At 41.2% G+C, this 21,664-nt stretch overlaps 1 protein-coding gene across 1 annotated transcript in view; it reads right to left on the bottom strand.

Moving 5' to 3' along the window:
- The window catches only part of LOC146755678 (cytosolic carboxypeptidase 4-like), a 164,658-nt gene that overhangs the window by 23,881 nt on the left and 119,113 nt on the right, over positions 1-21,664 (bottom strand). The gene's annotated exons all lie outside the window — the stretch shown is intronic.

The following is a 21,664-nucleotide window of genomic DNA, read 5'->3' as shown; positions in this document are numbered from 1 at the left end:
TTCTCTCTCTAGAAGCGTCATCTCCCTAAGCAATGGGAAACAAATAGGTTTTATGACTGTAAATACTGGACAGTGGCAGAGATTAGAGAAAAAACAGTGAAGAGGGGAAGGAGGGAACATCTTTAACAAGTTATGAATTGCTTTTTAAGAAAATCAATTACAAAGTAATTGCAAAATAACAAATAACTCTGAGGAATTTCTCAGTGTATTAAAAGCCTATGTCTCTAGTAGGGACGTGCAGGCAAAGAAATGCAAAAACAGGACTGGGATTATCAACATCACCTTTCCAAGAGGACTCCTTCAAGCTGTGGATCCTCACATGGAAGAGCCCTGACTTTGAATTGTCTGTGCATGCTTTTTCACTACTTAAAAAAATAAAGACCCAACAAAAAAGTAACACATCAAGGGCCTACATAGGAGTAATCCGGTGTAATTACTGGTAGTTTCTCACAAGCAGTGAGATGGCAAGAGACCAAAAAAAACCTCCAAAACCACAAAAGAGTCACCGAAAATAACCCAAAGAAACTGCAAAATCCCTCATCTTTGGCATTTAGTGATCACATCATGTGTTACTCCTTAATGCTATCACACCAGGGGTTGAATCAATTGCTGAACAATTGCAGCCTTTGTCAGTATCAGCCCCGTGTGCTTTTGAAGCACAAACCATTTCTGCAGCCAACCTTCTGACAAGAACTCCAATCCCATTTCCAAGACTGTTTCCTTAGCAACTGCCATAAGTCCGTGCTCACAGCCCTGGCACCAGCCACAAGCACAGTGTGTGCTCCACACCAGCATGGCCTGCTCTTGACCCTTCACTCGGTGTTTGTTAGTGCACATCTTACAGGTAACAGAGCCCATATATTATATATATTATATACTATATATATATAATATACCAGTAACTGATAACAGGGGGCTGAGCTCCAGTCTCCTGTTTCTTAGTAGTTAGTTTTGTTTTGCCTTCTTTAATTTGTTTATGTTTCCTATGTAAGGTTGCACTTATAATTTCTCTAGGATCTTCTGCACAGCTGAGAGAAATTGGGAGCCATCAGCATGGAGGTAGATGGAAAAAAGAGGCTTCCCAAGTGACCATCTACAGCTCCCTTGTAATGCTTTTTTTTGGTTCATGTTTGTTAGAGGCCACAAAATGTCTTACAAGGCGAATGCCTTCACTTCAACTCCAGCAAGTCCAGCATGTACAAATAAAATCTAACATTAAAGCAGCCCTATCTGATAACAAACACATTTTCCTATAGTAACCACATTGAAATTCTGCTTGTTTTCTCAAACTATATGAATAAATATGAATAGGTAATTATAATAATGAATAATGAACAAATAATGCATTATTTTGAGCTTGTACATATACTGAGTGGTTGGACAGCTAGATAAGCAGAGGACGTGCCTAGAAGAGCACACAAACAATATGAGAAAACAGAGCCTCCCTGCCAGGCGTAGACAAAGGACTCTGGAGATCTGACTTCTGCTCTCAGAAAGTCTCTTAAATATCTTTAAAGCAGTCAGCAAATCTCTAACACCATTTCTTCTCCCATCCTAATCACTGCAAGCTTTGCTAAGTAAGAGCCAGGTGCAATGAACTATAGTAATTATTAATAATGGGAAGAAAATAGATGAAGAGGCTTAGAGGAACCAATGGTCATTAATACAAAACAACGAGGGCCTAGCAGCTCTACATAGATTCCTCACTTCCATTATTTTACTTCAGAAGACATTTTAGTGTGGCAGTTACAATTGGCAGGTGGAAATGGTGACATTTCTGAGCAAAAATAAGTCACTTCCACAGCAAAGGAATTATTCTCTCAGGGGTAAAAAATACAAGGAACATCTTGGGGCTTTCCCTGGGGTGTATCTTAGGGTCCTGTTTCCAGGATCCAGGCAGCACACTAAATACCTATCAATCCAGGAGATGCGAATAGTGACAGTGCTAAAACTCAGCCTGTGGGCTTACAATTCCCCAGGGTTTTATTCAGGATATGAAGAGGCCTTAGGAAACTATGAACAGAGAAATAATAATAATAAAAGTATAATACACCTGAGAAGCCTCAGACAGTAAGTGCTCATGCTCTGAAGTTAGCTGCTTTATGATGGACCCATATTGCTTCGAGAACAGACAGCTCGGGAATAACAGCTGGAAACCTCAGCTAGAACATTACAAGTTAACACATTTAATTCACTTCAAACACAGGCAGTCTTTTATTTTCCAACTCAGACAATGCTCTCCCTCTTCTTCCTCAGCTCTCAGCAGAGGCAGGAGCTGGAGCTGCATTGGTGACTACCATTAAAGTGAAGATGCTGACAGAACTGATGCATCAAACTAACAGCATTAATGATATCTGCCAGCAGTGCCAAGAGCTGGTGCTCTGGGTAGAAACCAGCCCCTCCTGCCTTGCTTGAAATTCTTGAAATTCTACAAGAGATAAAGAAAGAGAAGTGGTGAACTTTTGATTTTGGTTAAGAAGCTCCACAGCAGTCAAGCTGGATTGTTTCTACTCACAGTGACAATATATAACCCGTTTGCCACTACCATGCAGGAGGAAGCTGTTCTACCTGCCATCAGGTCCTCTGCAATGTCCTGAACTCTCAGAGACCCTATCTTTCCCCATCACAATCCTACATGGCTCCATCCTCCTCTGGAGGCATCTGTATGAGAAGCGGAGTGCAGTGCAGTCTTCCAAGCCAGCAAAATCTAAGCAAAGTCTGAATCAGAAAACTGTACCAGAAAGCTGCAGACAAGATCATCAGTCTTAATTAGTTTAGCCTCATGGATATGCTAACAAAGGTATTCTTCTTTGATGATCAGCTCATATCTTTGCATAGTTTCTGCTCTTCATAACATGAAAGTGCCAGTCTGGATCAGCATTGGCTCAATACACACATTGCTGCGCAATACAAATATGCCCACTGGTCCCCTGGGCCCCCTCATGCATGTCTTTTGAAGACATAATGTTAAAGGATAACAGGTTTATAGTTTCCTGGCTGTTATAAAGAATAATGGAACTAGACATTATTTGCTAATCTCTTCTCATTTTTTCATACCACAGCAGACAGTATGGTAAGAGACATCACCATGCTCTAATATCTGGATGTATCTGTATATATGATTTGGTGGGAAGAAACATTCCAGAGGAACTCAACATGGCTAATCAGATGAATTAAATGAACACAACCTATTAGCTCTTGGTCTAGTTAAACCAGTACATTTGTTCTCTGCCCAAACTGTTTTTATCATAACAGGGCAGTGAGGTGTTCATCTGCATCTCCTAAATGACACTGTGTCACAGTAATAGGAAACACGGAAGGAGGGGGAAAAATAAGAAAGCTATTCCGTGATTTATCATTTGGCCAAGATAATGGCAATAAAAATTCTCCTAATGAAAGTTGATGAAATTATACCGGAAAAAGAGTTCATTCGCATTCAGCACTGATGCATCAACTATATATTCACAACTAAATGCTTCCAACGTCTCTCAATTTACCTAAAAACACATCACAGGCTAAGAGACAATGTAATGGGAAAACTTCGTTATTCATTACTCATATGCTTTAAACAACCCCACAAGCCAAAGGCAGCGATAGTTTCATAACACAGATATTGTTGAAGGTGGAAGGACTCCAGAAGTTAAATTAGAATTTTCTCTCTCCACCAGGGTAACAAGAGCTGCAGTTAAACTGGAGTTGAAAGATATTAATAAACACAAGTAGACAACAGATTTCAGAGCCATCATTTTTCTCTTGCGTTCAGAGAAAAGGGATCTTTGGCACACAGTACGGTCACTTTTGGGCACTGTTCAATCCTTGAGGCAATATTTTTCCCTGCAAACTTACTTCCAGTCAACACATACACACACACATGCAGAGTATACTCTGCATTTCAACAGCTTTACACATGCACAATGGTTATGCCCTAAGGCTGGGTATAAATAAATTGGCAGTCTGGTTTCCCACTAATTCCATCAGTGAGCTCTCCATTGGAATACTAATAGAAACTACTTCGAGGCTGCACAGGACAAACCACACAGCTGAATGAAACATTTGGTGCCTGCAGATGAAATTTTAGCCTGGGCCAGCCCCAAAAGATAGTGTCCTTTAAACCCCTGTGAAAGAAAACATGCTGATGCACAATGGGGAACCAGCTATTGAGATGAGGACAGTAGGGAACAAGCCAGTTTTTCTCATGGCCCAGAGATCCCTAAGCAGTAGGTATGACATTCTAAACAGACAAAGTTTAGGGGATAGAAATTTGGGCCAAAAGATTTCAAAGGGATTAAGCAAGCAGAAAAGGCTGAAGATGGAGAAAAAAAATTGGGTAGCTTGAATTTCTAGAAAGATGAGAGGGGTTGAGTTAAAGACAGAAGATAAAAGGACTGGAGAGATAAAAGGATGAGAAAGAGGGAGGGGTGGTTGAGGTCAGTGGATGCTGATGTGGAGGAATGATAACAAGAGGAAAACTAATGGAAACCTCAATCCCCATCTCACTGTTGGAGAGGTGTGCTTCGTTATGAATGCCCATCCTCGCTTTCCTCAGTACTTTGGCTACTAGGTGAGGAAACAAGGCCCAGCTTGCTGTCAACCCTCCCTGAAAATCTGCTGAATTTAGCTGATGCTCTGATTCAGCTGGGACTGAGCAAACTTCTTTGTTTCGTCACAAGATGGGTTATTGATTTGTCATTCAAACGGACTCTTTCCCTGGCTAAAGATGCTACAGGCTAGATTGTTCAAGGGATGGAGGAAAGCAGATCAGAGAGCAGAAAGAGGCCTGAAAGGCCTGTTTGTAAGAGAACTGAGGATTTAGCAAATGGTAAAACTGGTTGTCAAGTTCTACTTATTCAGATAGCATAGATAGCCAACCAAAGTAAGCATAAAGATGGGGATATATTCTCATCACCCTCCCCCAGAGACTGCACACTCACACAGAGCAGTAGTGGTTGGGTATGGAATGCTTCCATACTTGCTGGATGCTGGTGCACCTCTTTCGCATTGCTTCCTGAGATGGAAGGTAGTACATGGTACCAGAAGGTCCAGTTTTGCCAGATCACTTCTTGGGTATCACTGGGACCAATGCATACATTTATGTGGGGCATAACTGTGAAAAGTGGCTGAATCAGGAATAAAAGATGGACAAAAATAGAAAGCAAAACCAACGTAGATGAGCCATAAAGAAGGTCCAGAGGGCAAAGAACAAAAGTAGTGGGAATTGTCAGTATGTTTTTGTTGTTGTCATTGTTTGTTTGTCAGGAAAAACAACAACAACAACAAAACAGAAAATAAATAGAAAAAATAAGTGCTAATTCTTGAAAGAAAACAAATAGTGCTCCAGATAATTAACTCTCCTACTTGGCAGACAAGAAGAAGAAATGGGGAAACTGTTCAAGGTCATACAGTGATTCTGGGGCAGTGTAAGAAAAGAAAACTACTTTACACTGGTGACAACCAAGTGCTTTGTTCAAGAACATTTCTGTCTTTAATGCAGGTTCCAGTACTGGCAACAGGTTAACTGCTGTTACCCCATCTGACTGTGCCTTCAACATTCATCTGTAGTCTACCCACGGCTTTCTCTCACTCGTACACCTTCTGCTGTGTGAACTCTATGGAACCTGGAACAAGTCACAGCCAGGTTATAGCCTGAGGTGCCTGAAGATTAAATGTGAGGTGGAGCTCTAAGTACATCTGAGAGTCTGTGTCAAATGAATTAGCTCATAAAAGCAGTCTGGGAAAGCAAGAAGTTGAATTTTTGCAAGTCCTAAATTGGCAGTTTAATCCCTGGATCACTTTTCCTCCCTCTCTACTTCCACTTCTCTGCTTGTATGAATAACTTCAGCATACAGAAAAGTGAGCAGACTCCAGGCCCACCCAAGCATTTTCAGCTATGAGTTTAACTCATTTGGCCATATTTCACCGTGGGAGTTAAATAACTTCCTAATCCTGGCTGGTGATCACCACATGCTTGGCAACAAAAGGATTTATGATGTTTATTCTGGCTAACGTAAATACAGATGCTATTCAGAAAGCGTCTAACCTGTTTTGAACATTCTTAGTACAGTATTTGTCTCCATAATGTCATTCACTATCAGGTTCTCCTGGTTAATTATGTGTTATATAAAGAACCAATTGTATCTTTTCATGAAATGCCCTCCATATTGTTCTATGTTACACAACACCTTGTTATTTTTCTGTGTGGCTTTAAAGCAGAGCAAGTATTTATAGTTACTGGGAAATTACAAAGTAGATTTTATTTTGAAATTCACTATACTATAATCTGCAATATAGAAAGCTTTGAAGCCTTTCCCTCTTACTCTGATAAAACATATGCCATTCTGCCCATCCCAGAGGTGATGAAAATATGTATTGACCAAAATGACACAGCAACACTAGTACGCTTTTCTTCCCCATACAAAATAAGACCCCATGATGGATCATGGTATCACTTTTGCACCAACATAATGATTTAGGCACTAGAGTGCATTTAGAAAGAAGCCAGCACAGCATGACCCAGACATCACAGCATGCTCCAGCCTGATAGCTGTCTGCCCCACAGGATCTCTGGTGCTCTGTTCCCATGCTAGCACATTACAGACACAAGCAGACCGGCAAAGCTGCATGTTGGCCTGATAGCAACGTTACATGGAGTGGAATTTAATGGGGTGGCGAGTTTGCTTCCTGCTATGCTGCCACCAAATATCCACATCACTGTGAAGCCTCTCCCCAGCACAGTGCTGAGTGTTACTGCTGAGCTCTCTGCACTCTTTCCCTTTCTCTCTCAATAGCTCAAGTATCACTAATACTCTCCCATATCGAATCTGCCTTCCAGGCCACTGTGTGCTTCCTCTAGCCCCCCCTTTCATTATCTCTTTTGCCTTACAAAGAAAATAACTCATAACAGACAAAGCAGTCCAAAGGAGGTACTACCATTCACGTCTATAGGGATATTATAGCATCTTCCAAGCCTACATTTTCTCACATACACAAGCATCTTACTCACTTTCTTCTTTATTGTTGCTGCTGCACATGGCACAGATATCTTTATTGAGCTGTCTTTCTAATCGCTACTTATGTTTTCCTGAACAGTCAGAGCTAATTCAGAACCCAACCATGTGTTTGAATGCTTTAAACTATTCCTTCAAACATGCTTTACCCCGCCACCGTCTGTATTTTATCTTCCATTCCCGTAACCACAGTCTTGCTGTCCTCCTTCCTACTGTATAATTCATATCAGCTGCAAACAGTAAATCTTAGCATTTTACTGTTCTCCTCATTTCTCAGTCATTAAAGAAATACAGACCAAAACAGAGTGGTAGCTGGAGTCACCTTACTATCCATTTCTTCCCACCCCAGTGATGATTAATACATCCCACCTATTTTTCCAGACTTTTAAGTAGATTTTCACTATACAAATGACCCTTTTGTGCCTCACCCCAAAACTCCAATCCCTTTGGGATTTCTTTTGGGTGAGGGAAACTCTCTTCTCCTTAGTTCTGACTTAACTAGGATGTCCACCAATGCTGCTCACTTAAATATGAGTCTTAACAAATGACAAACTTTGTATACTGCATCTCCCTTCACTCATGCCATCAAGGCAATTAACTCAGTCACTGTGCTTCCCTGCCCTTGTGTTTCTCGTAGGTTTTTTCTTTTTTTGGTGGTTCTCAACCTCTGGAGTAAATTTTAAAACATAAGGAATCAGAATGAGCACATTGTTTAGCATGTTTGAGGTGTCTGCTATCTACCCCACTGGCCATTATTAATGATTTTACCAGTTTGAATCTTCAGTTCCTTTGTTCCCTTATAACTCTTACAGCAATAAAACCTGAGGTTTACCTGATTCTGTGTGTTGTAGCCTTGGTTGAATATAAAATAACACCGACAGATAACGTGCAGACATTGTCTTCCTGCATAAAACAGCCAGAGTGGTCCCACAGCATTCTGCTCTGTGCCTGTCCTGGCTGCCTACCAGCTCTGCCAACATGCCTGTGGCCCCAGGACAGCATAAATAGCTCCAGCATGCATCCAAATCTCAGCCTTCACAATTCCTTATTATTCCAGTCCTGAGGGTCCACTGTTTCCTTCCAGAGCCTTTTGATTATGCCTTGGAGCATGCTTCTTTTTTCCAGATCTAAGTCTGTTCTATACTAAATCCCTCATTTTCTCTGACTCCTGCTTCCATTGGCACCAGAGCAAAACTTCTACCCGATGGCAGTCCCCTTGCCTGGGCCACGCCACACGCCAGCTCCTGCAGTTAAATTGCCATGCACATATTCACAGATCAGCCCAAGACCTTCTCTTTGTTGGTCTCCTTAAACATTTACTTTAAACACGTCTTCATAAAGAGACTCATGAGTGAGAGGTAAGGGCACAGAGCCATCTGCAGCTCTGAGCCTTCCTTTCTCGTTTCTCAAATTTCACATATATTGTATGGCTGTCCCCTTACACTGCGCCTTTTCCCCTATATTATGAAGGATTCCTCATGTCAATTTTCTATCTTTTTTCATTTCACAAGTTCTCTTTGGTTATCTTCAGCCAGCTGCCAAAGCTGGTTTCCCCACCTAACACACTTCCAAGTGATCAGTGACAGTAAGCAACTACAATTCCAGAATTCATTGTATTAGCACTTCTAAAGCAACAAAGGAACCATTGATTTCCCAAGCCAAGGATACACAGGAAAGCACAAAAGGCATACGTGCCCAGTTCAGATCAGAGAGGAAAGAGACAGACTGTTTGGTGAGGAATCCAGCCTGGTAACTGCTCCCTTTGAAGGTGAAGGATGGGAGTACAAAGAAGGGGCTTGTTGGCTGTGTTCTAATGGGTGTTAGCATAATTATTCTGATACAGGATGCTTCTTGCAGCTTGAATATGTCAGAAAGTTACCTTAACAGACGTATTTTACCAAAAGGCCCAGGGAGAAAGAATGATCTTTTTACAAGAAGGTTGGGTTAGGAGGGACATCCTGTGAAGGGTCTTGGGAATACAGACCACACAACCAGATGCCAGACATCAAGATAAGTTCCTCCAGGTGAAACAGTTGCCACCAGCTGCTAACCAGGATTTATAGGTCTGCGGAGTCCAAAGGCTCACTTTATTGCCAACCCAGATGTCCGCTGGTACAAGTAGTCTGATGGCTGATGGGGTTTTTTTAAACCACTCTTTTGGCTGAGAATACGATTAGTATCAAAAGAAAGGAACCAGCAAACAAAAACAACAGAGATCAAAACTGAATATTCTACATTATTACAGCAGATATGAGCCCCTGTTGCTTGCCCACAAGGAACCTACCAGCAGCATGAGCTCAGACGTTTGGACTTGTTTACCAAGGATGAGTGTCAATTAGACACAAACTTCTTCAAACCACCTATAAGCCTTTACTGCTCTTATAATCCCACCAGCAAAGGCTTACTTTAACTTCTCCACTTACTGTGCTTTTGGAAAGAAAGAGAAAAAGAAATCAGGTGTTTGAAGGCTGTAAGGAACAGACTGAAGAAAGGGAAACAAGATCAGAGAGACAGAAGTAGGGTGAGGGGGAGGCAACTATCTCTATCAAGTGGGATAACTGATGTGACTCACACAAAAGCAGCTTATATTTCCTCTTGTTCTGCAATGAATATTTCCACTTTGTCTTTTTCAGAGGAGACCAGCCAGAAGCAAATGCACAGCAGCTGAGTAATGCCTCAACCTCCAGAGCATCATGCAAAAAGAGAAAGACATGTAGGCCTCAGAAGAATAAACTAAGTTTCTCTGAGTCTTTGGAGACCTACTGACCGTTCACAGTGTGACGCAGGCAAACCTGTATTAACAGAGAAGATGCTGACTCCAGATTATAGGCTTTCAAGACTTCTTATCTTGCAGCTGTACTACCTGAGAAAATTTGCATAAGAACAAGCTGCCTCTTTCTTAGAAGTCTTTTTCAACCTGTTTTTATGATTTCCACTTAAAACGATAATCCTCTGTTTGTGACACTGCAATCATTTCTACTACAATCAAGTGTTCCATCCAGAAGGAGGATTACTGTCTCGGTTTGGGGAAGTAATATGGACCTCAGAAAGAACAAAGCAGCCAGTTTACAAGCAAATGACCTTGATAATAAAGAAAAAAAGAAAACAAGAGCGTGTATGATCAGATCTGCCTCTTCCAAGAGACATCTGATGCACTTCAGGCTCACAAGAACTGGTATTTCCTCAATATGTTCATACAATGGAGCTGGAAAAATTGGCAATGCCTACCTTCACTGTGCCAACCCAACATACACTCAGATTTTTCCTTAGACAACCTACCAACGTTTTAAATGTGAACACTGGAGACACGTATACAATAAACCTAGCACAGTACACAACGCCATGCATTTAGCACCATGTCTTTTGAGGAGGAGCATCGCCTCACATGGTGCCGAGTGTCAAACAACTGTTCTAAATCATTGCCACTGGCAGCTGCTCTGAAATCCAAAGAACAAACGGTTAAAATAAATGAAAGCAAAAGCCTTTTTCTTTCTCCCCCCAAGAAGATAATTTAGCATGACTTTCCACAGAACAATTTGCATGGGATTACCCACAATACACTGCATTATGGTAATACTCGACAATCTCTGATGCATATTAGACTGGCAGTGTTAAAAATCTGTCAAAGGAAAAATAAACGATACGGGAAAATGATGATGTAAGACAGGACAGTAAACACTCTGCACTTGTGTAATCTGCCAAAATTCACTCCAAAATTGGCCTGGGAAAGAGAATGAGAGAGTATTGCGCACTCGGAACAGCTTTAGGGAACATTCCCAACTCAAGCAGAAAACAATACCTGACTGAGACACGGACGTAATCACAGAGGAGTGGAAAATACAACAGATCCGAATGAGGAGCTGAATAGGAAACACGGAGTGATTTTCTTCATTTCTTTGATTTCCCACTGGGCAGTAACCTGGAGGGAATCTTCCCTCTTGTTCATCCAAAGCAGGTTCGGTTCACTACCCTTCACTACACACGTTCACTCAGTCTGCCTTCTGCTCCTCTCCAAGCCCCTCTGTATCTTCTTCTGATGCTGCTGGTGATCCTTAATGGACTCTGCACAGTCTCTGTGTTCAAAAGTGTTTGTCCCAAAACAATGAGCCCCAGAGCTGTATTAGTCGCAGAATCCAAACTACCAGCACCTCCTGCCCTCAGCCATGGTTGGCTGCTCAGCCCTTCAATACACTTCACCCAGAGAACAGGGACGCTAAGGATTTCTTGCACCGACCTCGTACTTTCCTACATAAAAAAAGCTGCAGGAAAATAGTATCAAATGAACTGATTTTGCCAGTTCCATGCATCATGTTCCTAGTAATTCAAGTAATTGTCTATCACTCCTCAAATCCCTAAGAATCGTGGAATTATAGATTCTTAGCTTAGGTTGGAAGGGTCCTTAAAGATCACAGAGTTCCAACTGTCTGCCATGGGCTGGTTGCCCCCACCAGCTAAGGCTGCCCAGGACACTAAGACACATTCCCCCAGGACACTAAGGGGGAATGAGGCATAGGTTTGGCCAAGAGGTGGGAAAGAGAGAAGTAGCATTTTCCATGTGGGTTTATTCAGTAATTCTCTCACCACTAAGTTGCAGAAAATGGAAGGAAAAAAAACCACAACAACCAACAAACAAGCAAGGGATGAGGCCAAATTATATTGCTGAAGAGGAGTTATAGAGATTAGTGTAGTAATTAATCAAGACAACCATGTCAGCAAGGGTCTGACCTTTATTCCTGCCCTAGTAACAGCTTTGTCCCCGATGACTTTTGGCTTGCATGCTAAAGCGATTTAGATACATCCCTCAATTAATCGCAGGATATCCTCTGGGAGATAGGAGAGCAGTACTGCAAGCTGCCAACAGGGATGCTGAATCAGAGGAGGAGTGACCTAGTGAAGGGCACCTAGTGAAGGACATCAGCAGAGATGGGGAGGTAACCCACAGTTCTCTTTACCTCCTACACTTCACCCCTCACTGCTGGAAGCAAAATTGTTTGAAGCATCTAATTCGAGATCCTGCCATATTTTAAAAGATTAAGATTTCCAAAAAATAAGAAAAATAATAAGAGTGTCTTAAAATAACTTGCGTCTTTTTCTGTAAAGAAGCAACAGCACCACATCAAACTCACTCAGGCAGGATGACAGGCAGCTGCAGAGATCACGGCAGCAGTTGCTTCCCTCTTCTCTCTTTTCTTGTGAGATAAAGACCTTCTATCAGGCAGATGTGCTGCCAATCCCACACTCGTAGAGAGTGTGGAGTCCCTTGCTCAGTGTTTTGGGTCACCTGCAGCTTCTAGAGTAACTAGCAAGCACTACTCTCTGACAAAGAACCTCAAAGCTCTGCAGATGCAGTTGTGCCCCTGAACATATGGGAGGGGAGTACCTTCTATCCTGCCCACTAGGGACAGACAAGTGGAATCTGAGCTCTCTCAGAAAGGCAGTGTACAACTACAGACCTTCAGTAAATAGAAGGACTAAAAAGCTACACATTCAGGAGAGTGGTGAAGCTCAAGATTGGCAAGAGATAGAAATAACACTAGGAGACGTCTGCTTCTATTAGAATAGCTATTATCACAGCAACTGAATACCTGAATCAGTTTTTGTCTCCTAAGAAAAATAACAAACGCATTTGCCCATCAAGTTTGTCCATTATGGCAGTTAGAAGCAGAGACTGTCAGAGCTTTATGCCTGTGAATTAAAGTCCCTGTCAGGATCTTAGCTAGTCAGAGTGAACAGAAGCCTTAAATTAATAGCTTAAGTTACAAAACTCAGAACAGCTAACACACATGTTGAGTACACCCAGCTGGTTGTGAGGTTTTCAGATACTTGTCTGAATGAACCCCAGATCTCCTGCTCAACACAGACAGGGTCTCGTATAAAGTCTGGAATAGATTTTCTAAGGTTTATTTTTAGCAGCTGTTCCACAGTTCTGATACAGAACAGAGACAACCCAGACATGATACTCTGATGGTGAAATGAATCATTCTTTCAGAGCTCTGAAAGCACTAACAGGCCATAAAGGTCCTCAGCCAGACCCGCCTGGGGCCTTTACCCATACCCTCTACCTATTCTAAGAGCCCCACTTCAGCTTAGGGCTCTGCTGTAAAACTGCAGGTCTGTAGCTCCTGTAGCAACGCTTACATGCTTTTACCTGAGCACACCCTATGGTGTGTATATGGTGTACCCTATGGTGAGACTCTGACTCACAGAACTGACTTCCCAGCATCACCTTGTCACTGTGGACCTGCCAAGTGGTTTCTGAGCTGTTTGATCCCACAAACATCACCCTGAATTACTAACGTGTGTTTTCACTTTGGATCTGCTACACTACCATGGACTTGCCTAATAATGTGGACTCGTGGCTGAATCCAAGTACTCTTCAGAAGCCTGGTCTGCTTACCTTGCTTGGAGACAGTGAGACTTGGCCTTGGCTGCCAAACAGAGACTATCTGGTATTATCTCAATTTCTCCTACTGCTAGCACTGACCCTAATTCTTTTCTCAGAAGAGGCACACATACTATTTTTCTCCCATATACCTCAATACAGAGATTACAACATCCTAAACCACAATTAGATTAGGCCACCAGAACTATCTCACACTACAATCCAGATACAAAAATAGATTCCCTTTCCTTAGCTATTGTTGGCAAACACGGGTTCTAGTGAGAGAAGTTATTTCTGGACTTTTACTGGCAAGCCTTCTTTTCAGAGACTAAAAGGAAGAGCTGGTGCTGGTGGAAAAATTGTTAGACATGACTTTGAAGAAATGGCAGTTTCTGCCAAGCTCTTATGTGTGTTTCTCTGTGGGGGGAAAAAGGCTTTATTAGCTTTTCTTTCCAGAGGTCACATCTGTGAGGGTAAGTGAAAGAAAAAGGCACGTATGGAAAGTCCTCCGTCTCAGATTGACAATCAGCTGCACAGTCAGTGCCACAAAAGCCCTTTTGCACTTGTGCCTCTTCTTTCATGAAGGAAAATCCCCATTTTCTTAGAACAAAATGATGGCTGAATGTGAATGCACTGGAGTTTCCCGCTGATTTTGGTACACTGTGTTATCTCCTACTTGGAAACCCTGAGCACTTCTCATCAGGCATTTATATAGATCTGTGCATACACACACATTTACATGATCACAGATGTACAGGGACACATTTCTAAGACTCTAGCATTACAACAAACAACAACCATCCATAAAGACACAATTAAAGTTACACATTCATCAGACACACTGGTGCACACTTGAACATGCATTGGACTGTCTTCCACACCCACGTGTATCCACATTCATGTTTATATTGTAGTCTTCCACAGTCTGTAGTTTGCACCCACGAATACTAACTGCACAAACCCAGCCCAGCGGAACAAACACTCATTTAATGTGTAATTCAAAAACCATAGGCATGTACTCTCCATGCACTCTGCTGCTGGCTTTCCCCTCTAAACAGGATGCAAATCCTACACAGTCCTATAGGCTGAGTTCTCTCTATACAACAAGTAGCTGAGCTGTGGCACACAAAAGTGCCAACGTGCCATTGCAAGAATTAAAGGTTTTATGAGTCTTTTCTCCACTTCCACAGTCTCCCCCTTCCAGTTAATGTCAAGCGTGTATATATAAATGAGATGTATTTGGGGCTTGTGCCAAGTCTCTGTAACACGGACACAGAAATAATATGGGTAAAACATGATTTGTATTGGGACTGCTCTGGTTGTCTTAAAAAGAAGGTCTTCAGTGACTGATTTGGCCTTTCTGGAAGCTTCTTACTGTTTAAATTGTAGAGTTATGAGACCTCACATTCAGTTCAGCTTATCACAGCTGTACATCCTCATGTGAAATCAGGGGAACTGACTGAGAAGAGTAGGGTACTTGATGAAGCACCTTGGGGATTGAAATGTGTGTTATTAAATGTACATGAAATAAACAAAATTTCACTCCCATTTATTCCAGCCAGTCAGAATCTCAAGCAAAGGCAACCTGGCCTTAAGTGGACTGCATTTATATATCTGGAGTGAGCCCAGAAGTGTCAGGTGCTACTCATTCTTATGATGCATGTCAGCATGTAACACACCAGATCTTATCAGTATGAAACCAACACCTCTTTGGGCTGTCCCTCATCTCTGAATGTTTTCACACAGACTCAGAAATCTAAGGTTTTCTCTTCCAGAGAGCATCACTAAAGATTATTCCAAAAAGACACAGAAAATTCTGCTAATATTCCTCCTCCTCTCTACCAATGAATTCACAGAAGACATCATTCATGCTACACCAACTAAGGGCAGACACTAAAACGTTACCTGAATACCCTGAGATCAAATGTCTGTCCAGAAGCAGTGAGTATCAAAAACATGACAAACAATTCACCATTTACACACTGTATCTCTGAATCAAGAGGTTGAAGGTATTTAAATGGAAGCTGACTTGACTTCTGTCTGTTATCTTTTCTGCTTTCTGTCAGCAGCTTCTCTAACACCCACTGCTGTGGCAAACCTTGCTTATCCTGTCTTCCTATGCCACAAAACGTAACCAGATTGGTTTAATTTCTGCAACACCTACGCTGAGAAAGATATTACTAAAAAGCTGTAGAAGAGTCAAGGAACATGTGCTGCGTTCCTTCCAACACCTTGATGAACACTGGATGAACAGAAGTGAAAATACTTTACAAGGAATAAGGCACTTCCCCTCACTTTACGATGCAGTAGGTCACACCAGCTTAGACAGCCTGTACTGACAGCAATTGCCTGCTTTGTTTTGCTTTCCACCACCTTAGCACCCTTTGTGTCAATACATATAAGAACTGAGCTGCGCAGTGTGAGGAGCCCACCTTACCCTTCTGCTCCAATCTCAGCTAGAAGAGGAGATGCGAAACAGCCTTAGAAGACATCCATCTCCTCTGCACGTGGAAGCCCACAGGACAGCAAGGCACACATCCATAGACCCCAGCACTGCGAGTGTGCTGCCTGACATCAGGCTTCATTGCAATCCTATACACCACACTCCACACCTTTAATTAGTTACAAATGCAAAGGAACTGAAGGACAGATTTCCCACCTAGCTTTGCATTTATTAAAAGGTCACCAAGGAAACATGATTTTTTTCCTGTGAACAGACATCAAAAGCTAATGAAACCTGAACTTCATCATTGCTGTGTACCTTTTCTTTTCAGTTTTCATTTAGAAATGAACTTCCTTTCCCCTTCACGAGATAATCCAGGTTCCCACAAGTGCTTTGCAAGAATGGTTTGGCCAAAAGGGTGAGTTATGCATCCCTTCCTTTTTCTCTTTCCACTGACAGCCATGAAACAGTGTCATACGACAGAGGAATGACACACAGCACAACATAATTCTAGCTGTACGTAGAAAATATAGACCTTAAGGTAGCCACATGTGCTATGCATAGATGCACAAAATACAGACATGTATTTAAAGCAATAAATATGCATGTCAGTTGCACACCTTTTGTGTTCTGCCTAAAACCAGAAATAAATGCATGCATACAAACATCTTTGGGCACAACTTCTTCCAAGTGCAGCACACAAACACATCCTCTAGTGTGCATACAGATGTTCCCCTAGCTACTGCACTGAAAAGAACAATTATGCACATCCCATAACTCAGTGGCAGTAACATGCCATTGCCACTTGTGTGCTCGTGTCTGTATTCTAACACATACCCTACCTCTATGCATGCGAGAAGGCTGGGAATCAATAACCACTTACAGCCCTTCAATCCAACACTGTCAACTTTGTTCCCCTCTGTTTATAGTGACAGACAAGAAGAGTGAAGACAGGGGACACATCAGTATGCAGCGTAGGAGAAGTGGACACTATCAGCATAAGCAACAGACAGGAGCTACTGAATTCAGTAGTGGCTGCTCTTGCCTCCTGCAACAAGCAGAGCTGCCACTGTCCCAGAAATCTGGTTTATTCCCAGGAAATTGATGCAACCAGATAGAAGAAACCAGAGCAATAACCGAGGGCCATTTTCCTAAAACAACATAATTGTACAAAAAAAAAGATTCGGAAAAAAAATTCAATTCTTATTTGTTTCCTAGGTCTGAGCAATGATCTTGTCTACATAACGATGCACAACATGCTCGGTATAACACCAGAACAACTCGATATCATATCCTGCAGAGAAGACAGCATGAAACTAAATATACTTCAGACACAGCAGGCTACCTTTAAAAATTGTCAAGTTGCTTCGTTGACCTTTTAAAGGGAATGAACATACAAATGCATTACATTTAAGAGCAAGTCAATACCTCAATGAATTTCAACCAATCCTGCAGCATGTGGAATAACCAAAAAGCTGTTGGTCTGACACGAGTTCTAATCATGTACCTCCATCAAAGCTCACAGCCTCACCCACCCAAAATGCTGTCCAAGCATCTCAGAGCTACTCGGTCTCAGCCTACAACATGGCCTTGGTTTTACAGTCCTGAGTTTCTCACTGTATCTATATTCAGAGATCTTCTGCATTATGAACACGTCCCATTACGCCAGGCCTGAATCTCTCCTGGGCAGAGATTGGCATTAATATAAATATAATTATGGTCATTTAATAAATGTATGATGCATGTCACTCTATCTCATTAAATTAACAACAGGAGTGAATTTCGTATTAGTCGTGACAAGGCCCATTTTCAAAGCTGACATTTAATATCACTCCCCAGCATAATCATACATCAGGCTTCACAAATTAAAGGATTTGATGTGAGCGAGGGATGATCAAATACATGAAACCACAGAACCAGTGCTGTAGCTTGCTGCAGATATTCAGCCTATGTAATACATTTACCTACAACTGATGAACCAGCAGAAATTCCAGCCATTTCAGTGCACACGGGGGCTCATGAAAGCATTCCTGATTTAGAAAAACTTCAGCACTTTGACCTCTGGAAGCCCTTCCAATCACCAAAGACAATGGCTTGATCAGAAAAGCGACCTTTCGGTCACTATTTCAGAGCCAGTCTGAGCTGTTTTCAGACTCCATTTACTTCATTCTCCCTCACTAGAAAAGACAAGAGGGCTGCTCGCAAAAGGTCACTGGGAAAATGGTGTCCAGCTGCCTGCTGCAAACTTCCTATGCGCCATCAGACTGCAGGGAACATAAAGCCCATCACATAGCTCATCCAGTGCTTTCATCTTTGGTGGAAAGCAGTAGTATTGGCCACGGTGTTGACTTTAGGTGCCTGTTCACCCAGGTGCAGGACATCTGAAGGTTGTGAGCAAGGTATTGTGTTGCTCAAGCGTGTTTATGCTGCGTTACAGAGCTGTCTCCCTTTTTCCCATCACTGCCAATTGGCGATGCATGCATGCATGCCCTGGGCCATCACAACATGGCTGTACAGCCCATTCTCCCCAACCCAGATGACAAGTCAGATCCAACTCTATTACTTCTCAATGCTGGGAAAAAGAACACAAGACAGACAATAATACAATGGAATTGAAGGCATAATATAACAGAAAAAGAAAGCGGCAGAGGAAATATCTTAACAAGTGCTGGTCCTCCATTGTTTTCACACAGAATTAGCATTTCAAATCAAATAAACTACTTAATTCAATTCTCAGCTCCCTCACAAGCTAACAGCATTTTATATTTATCTCCAAGTCAGAACAAGTCTTTCCACTTGTAGCCTGCTGGCCATCAGCTTTTAAAGGAATACTTCCCACTGAGATGCTAACCGTCCTTCTGATCATGTGGCAAAAACATACACATACTTAAAACCCTACTTAGTAAAAGAAGTCATCTCTACCAGGAATAAGCTACTGCAAAATGGACAGTGTTTCAGGGCTTTTTATTCCCATTGTATGTAGCTGTACTCCTCTCACAGACTCATTTGCAATATCGTTTTCAAACTCATTGAAAATCGCCTTTCTCATTTTGTTTCTGAGTGAATCTCTGATTCAATATTCTTGTGTAAGTTCACCTGCTACTTCCAGCACCACCAAAGGAAACTTTTCGCAATAGCCAAGAAGAGGTGGCACGCAGTAAGAGATTTGGTTAGGAATACTTTGGGAAAAACTTATTTAATCCAAGGCAGAACTTAATTGTGAAGTACACCAGGCTTCAGGCGGCTCTTCTCAGAAAGAACTCCTTGGGTTTTAGGTTACATTTCTGATCAGACGTCATAAGAAGAATAGCTTTTTCTTTTCCAGTCATTGCATTGAATTCTTTTTTACTGTCTTTAGTAGCAATTGCCATGAATTTTCAGTTACTTTCTTAGCTTCCCACATCTAATTCCTACATTACTTTGGCTGATACCCTTTTTCCCCTTTTTCTTTTGTTCACAGAGAATTAACCTATGCATTTTTCACCTCAGAATATCTTGATCATGATTAGGTAAATGGCCTCTACCACTGTTTACTCGTATCTGTCAGAATCTCTAGTAAACAATTAGTACTGGCAAAAAGGAAACAGACTAAAAGAAGTGAAATCCACCTCTTGACAATCCATCTATTACATAGATTCTTCATCAGTGTTATGATTCACTGTCCTCTATGCTCTAATTATCACCTTCTCTTTACTATTATACCAAGATGGGTTTTAACTAAATGTGTTCTCAATTCTTGATTAAGCTTTTTTTGGGATATGTAACAGAATCTATTTTAAAAACATTGGTTTTAAAATTTATAATACCTCCGTAATCTTTTTTTTCTTCCTCTTGTGGTCTGCTTTATTTATAATACATCCTCAGTCCTGGACTATTATCCCATATTAAGGGAAAAACATACATGAACACATGTTAATAGAAATGATGCGCTCTGCCCTTATTAAACGTAATTGGGTCATGATCACTGGTGTCTAGGTAACCACCAACTCTCACACCGAAGATTATTTCACCCTTTCCTATCATAGTGTGGTCCAGAATAGAGCTATATTGGATACAACATCTTTTGTACTAGAAAATAATCATCTGTAATGTTCGGAATCTGTAATAGAATTTACTGCTGCCTACACAAAATCCCAGGTACATAACACCTAGACAGAAGTCTCTATGACCACTCTCCTCTATGACCACTGGAAAGCAGTTCGGTTTATCCATCATTTACACAACCATTACCTTTCCATCTTTTCTTCCTTCTCTCAATTTCAGCTCTAAAAAGTTGTTAGATAATAACAATAATACATCTTTCCTTTTCACCAAGAACCGTACGTATCCCATGACACACAACTGCACTCATTTCCACATGCATCATCTAAGCTCCTCTTGGTATCATATTTGTTTGCTTTAAGAAGAAAGTGTGACGCCAAATCACACTTACACTTGTTTATTCCTTTGTCCATTTTTCTAAGTGGAACTTGCTTATGATAATTACTTGGTTGAAAATATTTTAACGATTCCTTGTCTCACTTCAGCAGCTATTCATCAAAGATTAATATTCTATACTCCAGAAGCTGCCTGTCTTGAGTGTCTGAGAGTAAAAGAAATACTGCAAAACATCAGCACTTGGATGTCTCCAAATTCTCCTTCTCTCACAACTATGAGTAGCCAACAACTTCTTTGATCTCTACTGTCTTCAGCTCGTTCACCTCTCATCTGTCCCCACTTATAGTATGTATGTGAATCACTTTTTAATTGTCCCTAATGTCTGCATTTCCATAGGCTGTGTGCTGTAATTTCTCTTTTCTGACCATGCATCTTCACTTGCAGATAGCCACCATCTGGCATCACATGCATCAAAAATTTCTTCCTTGGACAAAAATTAGAATATAGCAGGTTTCTCTTTGTCATCCATATGTGGTATACAACAGAGCCTCTTACCTAAAGATAAGCCATGAAGCTCCAGAAATATCATGTCTAAACATATTGCCTTCTCTGCCTCATAGATTACCCAGCACAAGCAACCTCTTTCATCTGTAAGTTTATCACATTCAGAAACACATATTTCTCCTCCGTTATTCAGAATTAAAGTGTTTGCAATTCAGTTTGGTTTAATTTACTTTGGAAATGAGTTAAGCCAAATTTAATTAAGGCCACCTTAATTCTGCTTCAGAGTGTTGACATGTGGCTTAATGTGGTTTAGCACAGGACTTTCCACTTGCTCCTTTAGCTAATTCAGAGGTACTTACCTGCACATTCTCATACAAACTATTATAGAATTCAGCCTGTTTTAATTAATTATCAAAACAGAAAGGTAACTTGGTTGCATTGTAAGTATTTTTAAGAGAAGAACCTGCAAGTTACTAAATCTCTCTTTAAACCAACAGAGAAAAAACTAGAGTACATCTGAAAATAGCAGGCAGACGAATTCAAATTCGTACAAGGAAATAATATTTAGCACTTTCTGATCCCTGGAACAAAATATCAGGGGACCAGATGGATTTCCAATCATGTGATGCTCTCAAATCCAGTCTGAATTCTTTCTTCTATGAAAAATCTTACACAAACACGAGGGTTTGGTACAAAGCTGCCTATGTAGTATAGGAGGTCAAAACCAGAAGAGCTGATGGTTCTTTCTGGGACCATAAGCTGAAATAAGTGTTGTGGAAGAAGGGAAAGAGGAAAGACAATGCTATCAGTACAGGAGCTTAGCACATATGAAAAAAAAATATAAATCTCAATTGGGAACATAAAAAAGGAAAGACCAAAGAGACAAGAACTGGATGAGAAAAAAAAAGAAGAAGAAAGGATGCACCTACAGATTTCAAAGTTGGCAAGAATGAA

Source organism: Coturnix japonica, chromosome 31 (genome assembly GCF_054131305.1).
Source record: "Coturnix japonica strain WE chromosome 31, WE-NBRP24, whole genome shotgun sequence".
Lineage (NCBI taxonomy): Eukaryota > Metazoa > Chordata > Aves > Galliformes > Phasianidae > Coturnix > Coturnix japonica.
Note: the sequence above shows the minus strand (reverse complement) of the source record. Positions and strands in the feature narration are given on the sequence as shown.